Source organism: Babylonia areolata, chromosome 22 (assembly GCF_041734735.1).
Source record: "Babylonia areolata isolate BAREFJ2019XMU chromosome 22, ASM4173473v1, whole genome shotgun sequence".
Lineage (NCBI taxonomy): Eukaryota > Metazoa > Mollusca > Gastropoda > Neogastropoda > Buccinidae > Babylonia > Babylonia areolata.
This window is the reverse complement of record NC_134897.1, coordinates 39,777,632-39,785,131: the sequence shown is the minus strand read 5'-3', so window position 1 is coordinate 39,785,131 and position 7,500 is coordinate 39,777,632. Positions and strand designations below refer to the sequence as shown.

The 7,500-nt window shown below is 44.1% G+C and overlaps 1 protein-coding gene across 4 annotated transcripts in view; it reads right to left on the bottom strand.

The window, feature by feature from the left end:
• The window catches only part of LOC143297454 (myocyte-specific enhancer factor 2A-like), a 116,792-nt gene that overhangs the window by 80,379 nt on the left and 28,913 nt on the right, over positions 1-7,500 (bottom strand). The window contains exon 1 of one of the 4 annotated variants that reach the window (XM_076609841.1): positions 4,289-4,630. The exons of the other annotated variants lie outside the window; for them this stretch is intronic. The gene's annotated coding sequence lies outside the window, so the exon portion shown is untranslated. Of the gene's footprint in view, positions 1-4,288; positions 4,631-7,500 lie in introns of those variants that run through there. 4 annotated transcript variants of the gene reach the window in all.

Here is a 7,500-nt window from a genome sequence, read left to right as displayed (position 1 = left end):
CAGACAGAGAGAGACAGAGACAGACAGACACACAGACAGAGAGAGACAGAGTCAGCCAAACAGACAGAAAGAAACACAGAGACAGACAGACACACAGACAGAGAGAGACAGAGTCAGACAGACACACAGACAGAGAGAGACAGAGACAGACAGACAGACACACAGACAGAGAGAGACAGAGTCAGCCAAACAGACAGAAAGAAACACAGAGACAGACAGACACACAGACAGAGAGAGACAGAGTCAGACAGACACACAGACAGAGAGAGACAGAGACAGACACACAGACAGAGAGAGACAGAGTCAGCCAAACAGACAGAAAGAAACACAGAGACAGACAGACACACAGACAGAGACAGAGTCAGCCAAACAGACAGAAAGAAACACAGAGACAGACAGACACACAGACAGAGAGAGACAGAGTCAGCCAAACAGACAGAAAGAAACACAGAGACAGACAGACACACAGACAGAGAGAGACAGAGTCAGCCAAACAGACAGAAAGAGACACAGAGACAGACAGACACACAGACAGAGACAGCCAAACAGACAGAAAGAGACACAGAGACAGACGGACACACAGACAGAGAGAGACAGAGACAACCAAACAGACAGAAAGAGACACAGAGACAGACAGATACACAGACAGAGACAGAGACAGCCAAACAGACAGAAAGAGACACAGAGACAGACAGACACACAGACAGAGACAGAGACAGCCAAACAGACAGAAAGAGACACACAGACAGACAGACACACAGACAGAGACAGCCAAACAGACAGAAAGAGACACAGAGACAGACACACAGACAGAGACAGAGACAGCCAAACAGACAGAAAGAGACACAGAGACAGACAGACACAGACAGAGAGAGATAGAGACAGACACACAGACAGAGAGAGATAGAGACAGCCAAACAGACAGAAAGAGACACAGAGACACACAGACAGAGAGACACAGAGACAGACAGACACACAGACAGAGAGAGACAGAGACAGCCAAACAGACAGAAAGAGACACAGAGACAGATAGACACACAGACAGAGAGAGATAGAGACAGCCAAACAGATAGAAAGAGACACAGAGACAGACAGACACACAGACTGAGAGAGACAGAGACAACCAAACAGACAGAGACACAGAGACAGACAGACACACACAGAGAGACAGAGACAGCCAAACAGATAGAAAGAGACACAGAGACAGACAGACACACAGACAGAGAGAGACAGAGACAGCCAAACAGACAGAAAGAGACACAGACAGACAGACACACAGACAGAGAGAGACAGAGTCAGCCAAACAGACAGAAAGAAACACAGAGACAGACAGACACACAGACAGAGACAGAGTCAGCCAAACAGACAGAAAGAAACACAGAGACAGACAGACACACAGACAGAGAGAGACAGAGTCAGCCAAACAGACAGAAAGAGACACAGAGATAGACAGACACACAGACAGAGAGAGACAGAGACAGCCAAACAGACAGAAAGAGACACAGAGACAGACGGACACACAGACAGAGAGACAGAGTCAGACAGACACACAGACAGAGAGAGACAGAGACAGACAGACACACAGACAGAGAGAGACAGAGTCAGCCAAACAGACAGAAAGAAACACAGAGACAGACAGACACACAGACAGAGAGAGACAGAGTCAGACAGACACACAGACAGAGAGAGACAGAGACAGACAGACACACAGACAGAGAGAGACAGAGTCAGCCAAACAGACAGAAAGAAACACAGAGACAGACAGACACACAGACAGAGAGAGACAGAGTCAGACAGACACACAGACAGAGAGAGACAGAGACAGACAGACACACAGACAGAGAGAGACAGAGTCAGCCAAACAGACAGAAAGAAACACAGAGACAGACAGACACACAGACAGAGAGAGACAGAGTCAGCCAAACAGACAGAAAGAGACACAGAGACAGACAGACACACAGACAGAGACAGCCAAACAGACAGAAAGAGACACAGAGACAGACGGACACACAGACAGAGAGAGACAGAGACAACCAAACAGACAGAAAGAGACACAGAGACAGACAGATACACAGACAGAGACAGAGACAGCCAAACAGACAGAAAGAGACACAGAGACAGACAGACACACAGACAGAGACAGAGACAGCCAAACAGACAGAAAGAGACACACAGACAGACAGACACACAGACAGAGACAGCCAAACAGACAGAAAGAGACACAGAGACAGACACACAGACAGAGACAGAGACAGCCAAACAGACAGAAAGAGACACAGAGACAGACAGACACAGACAGAGAGAGATAGAGACAGACACACAGACAGAGAGAGATAGAGACAGCCAAACAGACAGAAAGAGACACAGAGACACACAGACAGAGAGACACAGAGACAGACAGACACACAGACAGAGAGAGACAGAGACAGCCAAACAGACAGAAAGAGACACAGAGACAGATAGACACACAGACAGAGAGAGATAGAGACAGCCAAACAGATAGAAAGAGACACAGAGACAGACAGACACACAGACTGAGAGAGACAGAGACAACCAAACAGACAGAGACACAGAGACAGACAGACACACACAGAGAGACAGAGACAGCCAAACAGATAGAAAGAGACACAGAGACAGACAGACACACAGACAGAGAGAGACAGAGACAGCCAAACAGACAGAAAGAGACACAGACAGACAGACACACAGACAGAGAGAGACAGAGATGGCCAAACAGACAGAAAGAGACACAGAGACAGAGATGGCCAAACAGACAGAGAGAGACACAGAGACAGACAGACACACAGACAGAGAGACAGAGACAGCCAAACAGAGACACAGAGACAGACAGACACACAGACAGAGAGAGACAGAGACAGCCAAACAGACAGAAAGAGACACAGAGACAGACAGACACACAGACAGAGAGAGACAGAGACAGCCAAACAGACAGAAAGAGACACAGAGACAGACAGACACACAGACAGAGAGACAGCCAAACAGACAGAAAGAGACACAGAGACAGACAGACACACACACAGAGAAAGAAAGAAATAAAGAATGAATGAATGAATGAATGAATGAATGGTTTATTCGTTGAAGGCCACGGCCCCTAAATGAAGGGGTCACACAGAGACAGACACAGTGAGCCAGACAGACTTCACATAACATATCACACACACACACACACACACACACACACACACACACACACACACACACACACACACACACACACACACACACACACACACACTACATCACATCATACACGATAGACAGAGGCGGACAAGGACTTTAAAATAAATAAATAAAAACAGAGGCAGAAAGACACAGAGAGGTCACGCTGGTAATCCATTTCAACAGCAGGGGCGGATGCCGGTTGGCATGAAAGCGACAACGTTTTGCATCTGTCGTGAAGTAATTACATTGCTGGTGCGAATCGGAAGGATTTATGCCGCCTACACAACTCCCGCCTGATGTCTCCATCGTAATTCTCGATCCGTGGCACAAGTCATGCACTTCTACTGAATCATGCCCAGTCGGTAGCAGACTGGTAGTCAAATTGTAGTAGCCCGAAAACGATGCAGTCTGTTTTCAGTGACGACAGCACACACACACACACGCGCGCGCGCGCGCGCGCACGCACGCACACACACACACACATCTCTCTCTATGAATACACACACACACATCTCTCTCTCTATGCACACACACACACACACACACACATATATATATAAATATATATGCATAGTGAGAGATGTGTGTCTGTGTGTGTGTGTTTGTCTGTGTGTGTGTGTGTGTGTGTGTGTGTGTGTGTGTGTGTGTGTGTGTGTGTGTGTGTGTGTGTGTGTGTGTGTGTGTGTGTGTGTGTGTTATAGTCACATTAAAATGAAGAAACATTACGTTACATACATTTGGAAATAAAAACAAACGAAAAAAAAAAGAGGATGGATAAAGTCCGAATTCATCATCCTTGCTGATGGCATGATGCATGCATACGGCCTTTCACTCTGATTCACAGCTGTGACTGTAGCTGTTTCACACCCACCCCATACTGATTTGCAAATAGAGTCATGATCATTATTATCAAAACATTCATCAATCCATTTATCTAGGTGCTTTTTTTTTTCGAGTTTTCTTAATTTTTAACTTTTTTTTCTCACCACTTCTTCCACTTACATCCTTCCAACAACATTCAACACACTAAAAGAACGCATACACCACACACACACACACACACACACACACACACACACACACACACACACACACACTGACTCACCTTCACCGCACAGATCCTCTTCCAAGCACAAGCACTACAACAATTACCAACCACTGCTTCTTCTTTTACTCCCTTACACAACAACACACACTTCTCTTTTACGAAGTCCTTTAAGTAATTTTCTGTAACTGTATTTAGATTTTTTTTTTTTTTTCAAATTTCACCCTCATTTCACCCTCATTTGCCCAGTTTCCCCCCAACTTTCAATTCATTCACATCTCCCACCCCTTCTAACCGATCATACTCAAATGTATACATAAATACTTTAACAAAATGTCTTCAATCGCCGATAATGTGTGGCGGGACAGTAAACAAAATTCCTCCTCCACGCTAATGAAACTGGACTCCTTCCAGACCACTGAGTGTGTTTGTTTGTTGTTGTTTTTTTACAACACCCGAAACACACTGCCCTTCGTTTCTGTCCTGTCTTATCTGTTGTTTCCGAACACTGCGTCCAGCTGGGGCTGATGCCCGCGCATAAATAAGGCCCTGGCTGGACTGACCACACACACACACACACACAGCCTGAGGTTCAAGCGAAAAGGGGGTGGGGGGGGGGGGGGGGTAGGGGGTGGGCGGGTACACGCAGAGTTGGTAGTCCCCCAACCAGGATGTGACTTTTTTCTGCTGCTTCTTCTTTTTTTTTTCTCCTCTTTTTTTTATTTTTTTTATTTTTAATAGTGTGAGGAAAAACACGTGTGTGTGTGTGTGTGTGTGTGTGTGTTTGGGGGGGGGGGGGGGTTATAAAGGAAGGAGCGAGTTGGGGATTTCCCCGTTTCCACTGCATGTTGAAATTTTTTTTAGTCATGTTTTAAATATATTTTTTTTGTCATGTCGTCACTGCGAATGACCAAAAAAGGAAACACAACTCGCGTTGATGAAAGTCTCTTCAAAGAAAAACGTCTCGTCTTGTCTTGCAGTTTAAATGAAACATAACTGTTTGTTTGATATTTTGAGTATTCAAAATACGTGAACATCCAGCACAAGAAAAAACAAACAAAATATAGGAAAGAAGAAAGCATACTTTTTGAAAGAAAAAAAAAGCGAAGCAAGCCTAAAAAGACAATATCAAATGCAGAAAGGGGATAAATTCGAATGAAATAAAATAAACCAAACGTACAAAAAAAACAAAAAAAAAAAAAAAAAAGTTTAGAATCAACCGCTCCAAACCATTTGTCTCAAAGTGGGTAATGCGATCGGGATAAGCATTGCGCAATAACTGCATGGAGCAAGTAATTTTAACATAATTCTGTCCACTCCTCGTTCATTATATGACTTGTTAACACTTAATCAATTTGTACTATTTTCTTCACACAGTCATAACAGAATCAGAAATTACACGCAAGAGCACGTGCATATCTGTACATGTATTCATGCACGCACATGCACGTAATCATACATTTACAGAGTAAGAGGCAAACATACACACACACAGACACATATATATATATGTGTGTGTGTGTGTGTGTGTGCGTATAAACAGAAAAAAAAGTACAATAAATTGTAGGCAATGATTACTAACCCACGGGGAGTGTGTTCAGTGGGACGAACACGATGAGAGTGGTTCTTTCCTTGACTGAGTGAGGTTCCTCTCAATCTTGCCCTCTTTCACTTCCCATGGGGAACACTCGCCACTTCCTGAGACAGGGGCGGACAGAGAGGGGTTGGGGGTGGGTGGCCAGTCATATTCGGATGAGTCAGACCCATGTCGTTTCCCCTCTCTCTGTCTCTCTCTGTGTCTTTCTATCTCTCAGAATTTTTTTTTTTTTCTTTTTCTTTTTACACTGAGCTTTCGGTTCCGAACAGATGTGCCCCCGCCACCCACCGACCTCTCTCTCTCTCTCAGACTGATTGATTGTAGATGGCAAGAATGGAATGCTCATGTGCAAGAAAGTGATAGATTTCATGTGTATTATCAGATCAACTCTTTACATTGTGTCCCAACGTATTTTTCCATGAATTTGGCAAAACATTTAAAATATGTCATGACAAGATTTAGGTTTGGGCTTTCAGATATTGCAATTCATCATTTTCGATACACACAGCATAGTGATCATGATCTTATTTGTCCATTGTGCACAAATGCAGAAGAAAACGAATTACATTTCATGTTTTGTTGTCCAAAGTTATGTGAACTAAGATATAATTTCATACCCCAGAAATATTACTCTCAGCCTTCTATGTTTAAACTAGTTGTGCTTATGACGTCACGTCGTGAAGAAGAAGTCAGACAGTTTGCAACTTATCTACACAAAGCATTCAAAATCCGGTCATTTAGTTGTTCCTGATTATCAATCTAGGTATTGTTTTGTTTTATTGTATGCATATACTGTATGTCATAATGTTTTCGAAATACGTTTACACACCACCCCTTCATAAGGGGCTAAGGCCTTTTTTGAATAAACCATCCGAATCCGAATCCGAATCTCTCTCTCTTTCTGTCTCTGCGACTGTGCTTTACCCACCCCCTCCAATTTTTTTTAATTATCTCATTTCACCACCCCATGTGACATCCTTGTTTTGCATGTCCTTCTATGTGCTGTTGTGTAATGCCCCTGCCCCCCCTCTCACCCGCCCCCCACCTCCTCTCACTCCCTCTCTGCCAGTTCCCTTCTCTACATCCGGAATGTTCATGTCAGTGAACAGTTCGAATTCTCTCTCTCTCTCTCTCTCTCTCTCTCTCTCTCTCTCTCTCTCTCTCTCTCTTTTCTCTTTCTCTCTCCTTCTTCCTCTACTTTCTATTATACAAATCCATGTTTATTTCGATATAAATTTGCTGATGGCATCTACGGATGACGGAGTCAAAATAAGTAATTTGGCACTGTATTTATATAAAGCTTTTCACTTTTCAAGAGATATAGTTATGTCATAATGAACTACTACAGTTCTGGTAACATACAATAATGTTGTTGTCGTCCCTCATTCATATGGGGCTATGATGGCATTAATGTAATAAACCATCCGAATCTGAATCTCTGTGTGTGTGTTTGTGTTTGTGTGTGTGTGTGTGTGTGTGTGTGTGTGTGTGTCTCTATCTGTCTGTCTCTGTGCCACCTCACCTCACCCAACCCCCCCCCCCCCTCTCTTCTTCCCCAAGGCGCAAGCTTTGCACGCAATCCTCATTACCATCACAAAAGGCCGAATCCGCGACACCTGTGCTTCCCAATCAAGACGACAAGTAATAAGAGAAGACCAAAGGCATGCTGAGCAAG